Here is a 13,832-nt window from a genome sequence, read left to right on the forward strand (position 1 = left end):
TCAAGAGACTCCAAAAGTCCATCTGCATGGAGCTTCTTCATGCGCTTGACACCAATGTGACCAAGGCGGCAGTGCCACAAGTATGTGGGATTATCGTTATCAACTTTACATCTTTTGGTATTCACACTATGAATATGTGTAACATCACGTTCGAGATTCATCAAGAATAAACCATTCACCAGCGGGGCATGACCATACAACATATCTCTCAAATAAATAGAACAACCATTATTCTCGGATTTAAATGAGTAGCCATCTCGAATTAAACGAGATCCAGATACAATGTTCATGCTCAAAGCTGGCACTAAATAACAATTATTGAGGTTTAAAACTAATCCCGTAGGTAGATGCAGAGGTAGCGTGCCGATGGCGATCACATCGACCTTGGAACCATTCCCGACGCGCATCGTCACCTCGTCCTTTGCAAGTCTCCGTTTATTTCGCAGCTCCTGTTTTGAGTTACAAATATGAGCAACCGCACCGGTATCAAATACCCAGGAGCTACTACGAGTACTGGTAAGGTACACATCAATTACATGTATATCACATATACCTTTGGTGTTGCCGGCCTTCTTGTCCGCTAAGTATTTGGGGCAGTTCCGCTTCCAGTGACCACTTCCCTTGCAATAAAAGCAGTCAGTCTCAGGCTTGGGTCCATTCCTTGACTTCTTCCCGGCAACTGGCTTACCGGGCGCGGCAACTCCCTTGCCGTCCTTCTTAAAGTTCTTCTTACCCTTGCCCTTCTTGAACTTAGTGGTTTTATTCACCATCAACACATGATGTTCTTTTCTGATCTCCACCTCCGCTGATTTCAGCATCGAATATACCTCAGGAATGGTCTTTTCCATCCCTTGGATATTGAAGTTCATCACAAAGCTCTTGTAGCTTGGTGGAAGCGACTGAAGGATTCTGTCAATGACCGCGTCATCCGGGAGATCAACTCCCAGCTGAGACAAGCGGTTCTGCAACCTAGACATTCTGAGTATGTGCTCACTAACAGAACTATTCTCCTCCATTTTACAGCTGAAGAACTTGTCGGAGACTTCATATCTCTCGACCCGGGCATGAGCTTGGAAAACCATTTTCAGCTCCTCGAACATCTCATATGCTCCATGTTTCTCAAAACGCTTTTGGAGACCCGGTTCTAAGCTGTAAAGCATGCCGTACTGAACGAGGGAGTAATCATCAGCACGTGATTGCCAAGCGTTCATAACGTCTTGGTTCTGAGGGATTGGTGCTTCACCTAGCGGTGCTTCTAGGACATAATCTTTCTTGGCAGCCATGAGGATGATCCTCAGGTTCCGGACCCAATCCGTATAGTTACTGCCATCATCTTTCAGCTTGGTTTTCTCTAGGAACGCGTTGATGTTGAGGACAACGTGGGCCATTTGATCTACAAGACATAGTGTAAAGATTTTAGACTAAGTTCATGATAATTAAGTTCATATAATCAAATTATTCAATGAACTCCCACTCAGATAGACATCCCTCTAGTCATCTAAGTGAAACATGATCCGAGTTAACTAGGTCGTGTCCGATCATCACGTGAGACGGACTAGTCAAGATCGGTGAACATCTCCATGTTGATCGTATCTTCTATACGACTCATGCTCGACCTTTCGGTCCTCCGTGTTCCGAGGCCATGTCTGTACATGCTAGGCTCGTCAAGTTAACCTAAGTGTATTGCGTGTGTTCCGAGGCCATGTCTGTACATGCTAGGCTCGTCAACACCCGTTGTATGCGAATGTTAGAATCTATCACACCCGATCATCACGTGGTGCTTCGAAACAACAAACCTTCGCAACGGTGCACAGTTAGGGGGAACACTTTCTTGAAATTATCATAAGGGATCATCTTACTTACTACCGTCGTTCTAAGCAAATAAGATGCAAAAACATGATAAACATCACATGCAATCAAATAGTGACATGATATGGCCAATATCATTTTGCTCCTTTGATCTCCATCTTCGGGGCACCATGATCATCTTCGTCACCGGCATGACACCATGATCTCCATCATCATGATCTCCATCATTGTGTCTTCATGAAGTTGTCACGCCAACGGTTACTTCTACTTCTATGGCTAACGCGTTTAGCAATAAAGTAAAGTAATTTACATGGCGTTATTCAATGACACGCAGGTCATACAAAATAATAAAGACAACTCCTATGGCTCCTGCCGGTTGTCATACTCATCGACATGCAAGTCGTGATTCCTATTACAAGAATATGATCAATCTCATACATCACATATATCATTCATCACATCTTCTGGCCATATCACATCACATAGCACATGCTGCAAAAACAAGTTAGACGTCCTCTAATTGTTGTTGCAAGTTTTTACGTGGTTTGTAGGTTTCTAGCAAGAACGTTTCTTACCTACATATGACCACAACGTGATTTGCCAATTTCTATTTACCCTTCATAAGGACCCTTTTCATCGAATCCGTTCCGACTAAAGTAGGAGAGACAGACACCCGCTAGCCACCTTATGCAACTAGTGCATGTCAGTCGGTGGAACCTGTCTCACGTAAGCGTACGTGTAAGGTCGGTCCGGGCCGCTTCATCCCACAATGCCGCCGAAACAAGATAAGACTAGTAGCGGAACATCAACGCCCACAACGCCCACAACATCAACCGCTTCGTGCATAGTAACTACGCATAGGCCTGGCTCATGATGCCACTGTTGGGGATCGTAGCATAATTTTAAAATTTTCCTACGCTCACCAAGAACCATCTATGGAGTATACTAGCAACGAGGGGAAAGGAGTGCTTCTACATACCCTTGTAGATCACGAGCGGAAGCGTTCCAATGAACGTGGTTGATGGAGTCGTACTCGCCGTGATCCAAATCACCGATGACCGACTGCCGAACGGACGGCACCTCCGCGTTCAACACACGTACGGTGCAGCGACGTCTCCGCCTTCTTGATCCAGCAAGGGGGAAGGAGAGGTTGATGGAGATCCAGCAGCACGACGGCGTGGTGGTGGATGTAGCGGGATCTCGGCAGGGCTTCGCCGAGCGTCTGCGAGAGGGAGAGGTGTAGCAGGGGAGGAGGGAGGCGCTCAAGGCTGTAATGTTGCTGCCCTCCCTCCCCCCTTTATATAGGCCCCCAGGGAGGGGGGGCGCCGGCCTGGAACACATCTGGAGGGGGGGGGGCAGCGGCCAGGGGGGTAACTTACCCCCAAGTCAAGTGGGGCGCCCCCCCACCCTAGGGTTTCCAACCCTAGGCGCAGGGGGGAGGCCCATGGGGGGCGCCCCAGCCCACTAAGGGCTGGTTCCCTTCCCACTTCAGCCCATGGGGCCCTCCGGGATAGGTGGCCCCACCCGGTGGGCCCCCGGGACCCTTCCGGTGGTCCCGGTACAATACCGATAACCCCCGAAACTTTCCCGGTGGCCGAAACTGGACTTCCTATATATAATTCTTTACCTCCGGACCATTTCGGAACTCCTCGTGACGTCCGGGATCTCATCCGGGACTCCGAACAACTTTCGGGTTTCCGCATACTCATATCTCTACAACCCTAGCGTCACCGAACCTTAAGTTTGTAGACCCTACGGGTTCGGGAGACATGCAGACATGACCGAGACGCCTCTCCGGTCAATAACCAACAGCGGGATCTGGATACCCATGTTGGCTCCCACATGTTCCACGATGATCTCATCAGATGAACCACGATGTCGGGGATTCAATCAATCCCGTATACAATTCCCTTTGTCAATCGGTATGTTACTTGCCCGAGATTCGATCGTCGGTATCCCAATACCTTGTTCAATCTCGTTACCGGCAAGTCTCTTTACTCGTACCGCAATGCATGATATCGTGACTAACGCCTTAGTCACATTTCATTATGATGATGCATTACCGAGTGGGCCCAGAGATACCTCTCCGTCATACGGAGTGACAAATCCCAGTCTCGATCCGTGCCAACCCAACAGACACTTTCGGAGATACCCGCAGTGTACCTTTATAGTCACCCAGTTACGTTGTGACGTTTGGCACACCCAAAGTACTCCTACGGTATCCGGGAGTTGCACGATCTCATGGTCTAAGGAGAAGATACTTGACATTGGAAAAGCTCTAGCAAACGAACTACACGATCTTTGATCTATGCTTAGGATTGGGTCTTGTCCATCACATCATTCTCCTAATGATGTGATCCCGTTATCAATGACATCCAATGTCCATAGTTAGGAAACCATGACTATCTGTTTATCAACGAGCTAGTCAACTAGAGGCTTACTAGGGACACGTTGTGGTCTATGTATTCACACATGTATTACGATTTCCGGATAATACAATTATAGCATGAATAATAGACAATTACCATGAACAAAGAAATATAATAATAACCATTTATTATTGCCTCTAGGGCATATTTCCAACAGTGCCATGGTGCATGCTGGCAGTGACATGGGACTTGCATATTTGATATAATCTCAATCTGAATAATGTAGCCCCCAAGTGCCGGGTCGTAAGCCTCCAGCGATTCGGGACTATTCCTTCCATTGTAGAATAAATCATATCCGTTGATAAAATAATAGCCATTGCGCCAAAGTGACTTTGAATGCCTTATCGTTGACAAGTAAATCCGAAGTTTAAATACCCGGCGGCTCTTGGCCGATGGCGATTTAATACGCCTCCATTGTAAGAGGGGTTTTTTATAACCCGGCGGCTTATAGCCTTTGAGAAAATCCAGAACGGATAATCATTTTGAAGCATCAATTTTGATAATGAGCTTGAACTTAATCATTTATATAAGTCATATTTCTGCAAATCATGCACAGAGTTTAAACAACATATGCCCTGGCAACTTAACGTCAAAGCCAGGGCGGGTAACAACCCAAACATAATATAGTCTTTATGCAATTATGGAAAAGACTAGGATTAAGGCCATTCAAGCCTAAACATACTGGCGACTTAACGTCAAAAGCCAGGGCGGGTTATCCAACCTCGCATTTTTATATAATCAGGAAAACATACCTGTAGAAATTGGCTCATACTGCTAGCTTACATCGCCGTATCCAATAAAGGCAATAATCCAATGATTGATAAGCGCATGATTCGAATGGCGCAATCCAAAATAGACCGGCGACTTAAAGTCCATAGCCAGGGCCACTTTAAACATAATCATGTATAAACAATATCATACCTGTGATATTGAATTGTACTGTCGGTTTATGATACCTGTGCAGTAAGGGTGATAATCCAATCTTTAGAAGCCAAAAGTTCCAAATGTTTGATGATTGTCATATGCTGGCGACTTATCATCCAAAGCCAAGCCAGGTTAAATAGAAACCACATATATATGCCTCAGATATGAACAAAAAAGTCTCAAGACAAACCCAAAGATTGTTTTTTCAAAAACTTAAGTAAAACAGAGAGAAAAAAGCGAGGCTTCTGATTCGAATACGATCAGTAAACCGTTCCAAAGGGGTTAATCTAGGATTCGAATACGATCATGTAGCCCCCAGTGGCTTTGGCGTTGCGCCGATCAAGAGGGTACCGACAGCTATTTTCTCTTTGGTTCAAATACGACCTATGTCTGAACAGGAAGCCCCCAAATGACCTTGAGAGTTTTTTAACGACTCTGATTCGAATACGATCAAATTCGAACCCAAAAGGGGTTAAGCTATGATTTGAATACGATCAAGAAGCCCCCTAGTGAGTTTGGCATTGTGCGGATCAAGAGGGTACCGACAGCAATGTTCTCTTTGGTTCGAATACAACCTATGTTTGAACAGGAAGCCCCCAAATGACCATAATAAGATAAGCCCATAAGGCAGGATACCCATGTTTGAACCGTGCATCATGGCAGCAAGTTCTCTTTGGCAACCTTTAATTTTTCTTAGAACTCGAGCTTGTGTGAGATTGATTCTTTTAAACCGGGACTTTAAACCGGATATTGAAAACTTCAAAGCTTTGTAGGAGAAAGATGTCTCTTGAGCCGGATTTTAAACCGGATATTCTTTTGATAACCTGGAACTCTTCCATTGAGCACAAAATTTTGGTTTGCCAGGCACCTTTTTAAGCCGGAAAGTTTCTGACGGCCTTTAAATCAATGCAACAGTGGCCTCTGGGACCGGGTTATTTTCCCTCCAATGACCCGTGGTTCTTGATTTTTGCTGAAACTGGCAATATTCGTTGAGTCATGTCATCATAGCCCCCGAGTCTTAAGACGACTCAAAGAGTTGGCTCGAGATTCTTCATATTCTGACCATAGCATGAAGTGTATATCATTGGTGTTGAAAGCGCGATGCGAATCCAGAGAAGGTTGAGGTGACTGCGGCGGGTTATAAATGAACCCGTATGAGTCGTGTCAGCAACTCGGCCAATGGTTCCTTCCAACTGGTTGTTTGAAGTTAACTAAACTGTAGTGGCGGCGACTTGTGCGCCTATCCATTGAGCCATCCAGTGCAGATGGCGGCTGATAATATATAATAATTTGCCTCCAATTTGCTAGAAGAAAACCGGGCTACCCAAGCAGTGACTTGCTCATACTCAATAAATAGCTCATGCGGACAGGCGCGGCCTGGTGTATTGATGTAGACCGGGCCGCGGGAGACGGACGGTAAAGACGACCGTAGCATCAGAGGTAGTACAGACAGATGAATCTGTCGCGGCGTTGTAAACCGACGCGGACGGGCGAGTCAATCGCAGGCGCGATAAGCCGCGCAGACGGGCGAGTCAACCACGTCGTGTTGATGTAGTAAACAATTGTCCTGTCTCAACAACATCGCAAACCAGAGTAATTGCTCTTTTAAAGAAAACAATATATAATATATAAAAATATACTGGATTGATTTCACCTGATATGTTAGGCCAGAAATTATCCACTGTGGAGTTGATGATCACCATGGTGAAGCTGAAATCAATCACGGCCGAGTCGGCCGCGGGAACAGACAGATGAGCCAGCCGCGGCGTTGTAGGCTTGCAGAGGATGGGCGAGTCAATCATAGGCGCGGTCCCGGCGAGTTGATGTAAACCGAGCTGCGACACGCGTGTCCGTGAAGCCGTGCGGCACAGCCGAACATGCATCCGCGGTATAACACCACCCCTTTTTCTTTTAATAGTCGTCCTGCATAAAAAATATTACAGGCCATAGTAATTGTTGTTGGATGAATTAACATGTACTTAGAAAATACATAGGAAAGATAACACCTGGTATCTTTTGCCGGATGAACACGGATGCTGGCACTGGATAATGCATAGTGTTGCTTTCGTTTGTGACAGAAGAATTGATTAGTTCTCTTGTCTTCAAGTGCCTGAGGTCTCCACGTGACCTTCTCCTCTTTTTTTAAAAACCCGGTTTTTTCTTTATTGCAAGTAGAACAAAACACCGGGGCGGCATCTTGTGTGTGCATCGAGCAACGTGGTGCAGATGGATGCCGGCACGACCTCAGGTATGCTATTGCAATCAGACCGTTTGACGGCCAGCCGTGCGCGCATCCGTTGTTTGAATCGCGCGTTGTGGCGGCTCGAAAGATTGTTGGAAGCGACGCAATAAAAAACGCCAGCAAAAACTCTTGAGCTGAATACATCTGCGAGCATAAAATAGTACGAGCAGACAACATATGTTTTGTATAATACTAATTTTAATACGCAGAGCAATTTAACGGAGACGAGTGCACCTGGTTACATCCGTAGGCAGCGACTTTGAATACTCTGATTGCTTCTTCACGGTTATTTCTTTTCTTTTTCCTCGGGAGATCAGATGTGTGCCTTGGTTGAGGTAGGTAGTAGTAGCGACAGACACGCACACGCAATCGTGGTGCTACTAGCTTCTGGCTGATTCGCCGGTGACTGCTGACCTCTTGCACCAACGGTACATGTACTGACGCGGGCCGCCTCTAGCTCTTGAAGCCCGGGTCAACAGTGGTGAATGCGAGCTGGGCCTCGGGACTGGGCGAGGGTGAGGCCAGCCACGGAGGCGGGTGACACAAGACTGCGGCACGCGCGACAGAGGTGGAGGCGAGACCGGTCCAGGGGCTAGCAAGGCAAAACCGATTGCGTGTCCCACGTCAAGCTAGCGAGGCGAAACCGAGTCCGTGTCTCACGTCCCCCTCCGGGTCGTGGATTTCCTTCCCTCAATTTTCTTTCACGAGCCATACTGTACTTTTGTGAAAAATTAGTACTACTAGATCAATCTTGACTTAGACGCCGGCTGATACACTTTTTGTCATAGTGTGTCAGATTAGTCTTCGGAGTCGCTTGCAACAAGTAAAATATCGATCCAGTACTTGCTTTATCAAAGGATGCCTTGACGTATTTGCTGCTTCACATTGACGTGACTTGCTGACTAATTCTTCCGTGGACTAGTACTCCCTCTGGTCTGATTAAACAATTTCTGCATTCTCATGAAAAACATCAACGACAAAACATCTTTTGGTTCTGCCTGCTGCCGCCTATGAATCTTCTCGGGACTCGCGTCTATACACAGTTGAACGAGTCCAATTGGGCCCAATTGAGGATTATGCATGCGCTTTTTTACGATCGGTGACCCAGCGATTCGATAAACAACACACGCCCTTGTAAGATAACGCAACCATGAAGATTGGCTTTCTTTTGGTCTTGGCAGATGACGTCCGTAGAGAAAACAACTCTTATACGCCGGATCACGAGATTGTAGCGGTGGACAGATTGCATCCTTTCGCCCATCCTTCTTTCTTTTTCTGATCTTGATTGATGAACTCGAAGATGATGCTAACCTTTTTGCGCCGGCTCTTCTTTATCCGGTCCAAACTGCGAGCTTCTTGATCCCTGGTTGAGATCCCTCCAAGAACTCAACACCACCGTGCGCGGTCCCCACGGTGGGCGCCAACTGTCGTGGAATTGTCACGGCAGATGTCTTAGTGTGAGGACTTAGTCGTGAGGCCAACGCATCTATGTGGTAGCTTGAGCGGGGTTGGTCGGGATGAGAGATGCGGGACGGATCAACACACAAGACAAAGATTTAGACAGCTTCGGGCCCCGGGAAACATCGTCCGGTAATAGCCCTACATGCTGTTTGTGGCTAGATCTCATTATGCTCATCAGGGAGACGCCGCATACGCTAGCTCCCTTTTAGTTGTGTCTAGCCCTCGAGATTGTTTCTTGTCTCTCCCTCTTGGGGTGCCCTGCCCCTCCTTATATAAGTTAGAGGGGCGTGATACATGTGGAGTCCAAATAGGATTAGAATTACTCTATTACAAGTGGAGTCCTAGTCTTGCTTCCTTTGTAAGGGAATATTCCTTATGCTTTCCTCTTAAGCCGGTCCATCATAACGTGAGCCAGTCTTCTGGGCTTGGGTCTTGTTGTCCATCTGACCCGCCGCCGGGGCCATTAGTGAGTCGCCAAGATCGTGAGTCGTCAGACCAGTGAGCCGCCAGACTCGTAAATCGCCAATCTTCCGGCGGGTTACCGATGAAACGCCAAGTCCTACCCGGGTCATAACTCCGGCCGGGTCATACAGCGGGTATATCCCCGACACAAACCATTTGACTTGTTAATCATTGATTTTTCAAGAACTCCAGAAAAATTTCTAGATTTTCAAAAAAAAGCACAACTATTGAAAAAGGTTGCAATATTAAAAAAAGCTTCATAAATTTGAAAAAAATGAAAAAGTTTCAAAATTTGGGAAACAGTTCATGAATTAGAAAAATGCTCACGAAATTTTAATTTTTTTACGAATTTGCAAAATTCTGTGAATTTGAAAAATTTCACGAACTAGAAAGGGCTCATGCATTTCCAAAACAAATTGTGGATTTGAATAAATGTTCGCAGATTTAGAAAATGTTTGCAAATTCGAAAAAAAAGTATCACGAACTTAAAAAAACTCATGAATTTGAAAAAAGTTCATGGATTTGGAAAGTGTTCATGATTTTTAAAATCCTAGACTTAAAAAAGTTCATGAGTTTTTATAAATGTTCAAAGATTTGAAAAAGGTTCATGAATTTCAAAAAATTGCAATATTTAAAAAAGTTTATCAATTTGAAAAGAGTTTGTAAAGTTGAAAACGTTCTTGAATTTGAAAACTAAAAAAGATAAAAGGGAAAAGAAAAAAGAAAAAGAAGAGGAAAAAAGAAAAAGGAAATAAAAAGGAAAAACAAAAAGATGGAATAGAAAACCCGCCTAAAAAAGAAGTAAAAAAGTAAAAGAAACTGACCAAGAAAGCCGAGGGGACATTTCGAAGGTTTCCAAAACCATAACCTAAGAAGAAGAAAACGAGTATGCACTGCAAAGAAGAACAAGAAATACGAGCGTAAAGTGTGAAGAAGTAAATGGGCCAAGGCCCAAGGTCGAATGGGGTGTACGCTTTCTACCACAACAGTAGAAAATGGTGCTTAAAGCGCTGAATAGGGTTTGAACTATTGGACGACATTCTTTCTTTGCGAAGGACAGATAGCCGCACACACAGGCACGACACAGGTGCCCAAACCATTTGACTTGTTAATCATTGATTTTTCAAGAACTCCAAAAAAGTTCATGATTTTTGAAAAAAGTGCACAACTATTGAAAAAGTTTGCAATATTAAAAAAAGGTTCATAAATTTGAAACAAAATGAAAAAGTTTATAAACTTGGGAAACAGTTCATGAATTAGAAAAATGCTCAAGAAATTCAGTAAGTTGTTTATGAATTTGGAAAATTTCGTGAATTTGAAAAAAATGCACGAACTAGAAAAGGGCTCATGCATTTCCAAAAAAAATCATGGATTTGAATAAAAGTTTGCGGATTTAAAAAAGTTCATAAATTTGAAAAAAGTTCACGGATCTGGAAAGTGTTCGTGATTTGTTTTTTTTAAATCCCAGACTTAAAAATGATCATGAATTTAAAAAATGTTCACAGATTTGAAAAAGGTTAATGAATTTCAAAAAATTGCAAACTTTTAGGAAGTTCATTAATTTGAAAAGATTTTGTAAAGGTGGAAACGTTCCTGAATTTGAAAAATGAAAAAAGGTAAAAGGGAAAAGAAAAAGATGAGGAAAAAATAAAAAGGAAAAACAAAAAGACGGAATGGAAAACCAGCCTAAAACAGAAGTAAAAAAGTATAGGAAACCGGCCGAGAAAACCGAGGGAACATTCTAGAAGGTTTCCAAAACCATAACCCAAGAAGAAGAAGAAAACGGTCATGCACTCCAAAGAAGAAAAAAATACGAGCATAAAGTGTGAAGAAGTAAATGGGCCAAGGCCCAAGGTCAAATGGGGTGCGTGCTTTCTACCAAAGCAGTAGAAAATGGCGCTTAAAGCGTTGAATAGGGTTTGAACTATGGACGACATTCTTGCTTTGCGAAGGATAGATGGCCGCGCACGACCCGGTACCTCATTACTTTTCGTTTTCATTTAGATATTTTTGTAAAATACATTTTATATATCTAATAAAAGCCAATAAATAAAGGCTATAAGAGACATAGCAACCCCCCCCCAGCATGGTCACCAAATCATCCAAATCTATGACCTCGACCACCGTGTTGAACCGTAGGCCGGCGTACCAAGTGGACACCATCATTGGCGAGCTCCCCAACATGCCATGAAGTGCAACCGCCCCGTTCGAAACCATGTCGCCCATCGAGTTCCCCTATGCCATCACCATCACCCCTAGTACGCTTACCATGTAGTTGAGCGCCACGATGAGAGCCACCATGTTAAATGCGAAGATGAAGTCTAAGAACATGCTCATCATGAGCCCAATGGCTAGCAAAAACGAGTGGTGTCGGTGCCCCATGGGAAGCGAAGGTGGAGTTAGTGGCGCTGATACGCCCATTTTGCATCATACTTTTATGTTGATATTTATTACATTATGGGCTGTTATTACACATTATGGCACAACACTTATGCCTTTTCTCTCTCTTATTTCACAAGGTTTACATGAAGAGGGAGAATGCCGGCAGCTGGAATTCTGGACTGGAAAAGGAGCAAATCCGAGAGACCTATTCTGCACAACTCCAAAAGTCCAGAAAATTTAGGGAGAATTATTTTAGAATATATAAAAAATATTGGGGGAAGAAAGTACCAGAGGGGCCCCAGCAGGAAGCCACAAGGGTGGGGGCGTGCCCTACCCCCTGGGTGCACCCCCTGCCTTGTGGGGCCCCTAGTAGGCCTCCGGTGCCCATCTTCTGCTATATGATGTGTTTTGACCTGGAAAAAAAATCAAGAGGAAGCTTCCGGGATGAAGCGCGGCGTCTCGAGGCGGAATTTGGGCAGAACTAATCTAGGGCTCCGGCGGAGCTAATCTACCGGGGAAACTTCCCTCCCGGAGGGGAAAATCAAAGCCATCGTCATCACCAACGATCCTCTCATCTAGAGGGGGTCAATCTCCATCAACATCTTTACGAGCACCATCTCCTCTCAAACCCTAGTTCATCTCTTGTATCCGATCTTTGTCTCAAAACCTCAGATTGGTACCTGTGGGTTGCTAGTAGTGTTAATATTACTCCTTGTAGTTGATGTTAGTTGGTTTATTCGGTGGAAGTCAGATCCTTAATGATAATTATTACTCCTCTAATTATGAAAATGAATATGCTTTGTAGTCGTTACGTTTGTTCCTGAGGACATGGGAGAAGTCTTGTTATAAGTAATCATGTAATTGGGTATTCGTTCGATATTTTGATGAGATGTATGTTGTCTCTCCTCTAGTGGTGTTATGTGAACGTCGACTACATGACACTTCACCATTGTTTGGGCCTAGGGGAAGGCATTGGGAAGTAATAAGTAGATGATGGGTTGCTAGAGTGACAGAAGCTTAAACCCTAGTTTATGCGTTGCTTCGTAAGGGGCTGATTTGGATCCACATGTTTCATGCTATGGTTAGATTTATCTTAATTCTTCTTTCGTAGTTGCGGATGTTTGCGAGAGGGGTTAATCATAAATGGGAGGCTTGTCCAAGTAAGGACAGTACCCAAGCACCGGTTCACCCACATATCAAATTATCAAAGTAACGAGCGCGAATTATATGAGCATGAGGAAAACTAGCTTGACAGTAATTCCCATGTGTCCCCGGGAGCGCTTTGCTTTATATAAGAGTTCGTACAGGCTTGTCCTTTGCTACAAAAAGGATTGGTCCACCTTGCCGCACCTTAGTTACTTTTGTTACTTGTTACCAGTTACGAATTATCTTATCACACAACTATCTGTTAAATGGGTTAGACGATCGGGCAACGAGGCATCGCGCAGTCTAGCTAAAGAAGGCTGTCGACATGAACTTGTCAAAAACTTAGTTTAATTTACCTATGGTTTGTATTTATGATGTACTAAACTCGGATATTACTAAGATTACTGAATAAAGAGGCAATGATTCCAACTAAAAAAGGTGGTGTTGGTTCGTGTGGGAAGGGGAGTAGAGTTAGTGGTGCGCAAGCAAGGTAGACCAGGAGGACGATGGTACCATTCCCGTGATGGGCGAGGAGGTTGTGGGGATGTGTGAGATCAATGGCAGGACGAGGAACATGTGCACCAATGTGGCAAAGGTTAGCAGCAGGTCACAGTGGAGGGCTGGTACCGGCGCACGGGGATGTTCGGGGTGGTAAGCTAGCAAAAGAGGCAAAGCGACGTGTGCAATACGTACATGAGGCAATGCATGATGGTCTTTGCTAGGGAACTTGGCGTCATCTTGGAGTTGGACAATAGTGGTCGGAACTTTGTCGTTAGGAGAGATGTTGTTAGGTCAGCAGATGCCAGTCATAAGAATGATGACGAGTTAGCAAAGCATGAAGAAGAGGAAGGAAAGGTTGATCACGAACTCCACCACAACCATGTCATAGGCTTACAACTGCCACCACAGGCCTCAACGGCCAGAGTGATCACATCAACCACCACTAGTGTTTTATGATTTGGGAAATTTTCGCATAA

Source organism: Aegilops tauschii, chromosome 3 (genome assembly GCF_002575655.3).
Source record: "Aegilops tauschii subsp. strangulata cultivar AL8/78 chromosome 3, Aet v6.0, whole genome shotgun sequence".
Classification (NCBI taxonomy): Eukaryota; Viridiplantae; Streptophyta; class Magnoliopsida; order Poales; family Poaceae; genus Aegilops; species Aegilops tauschii.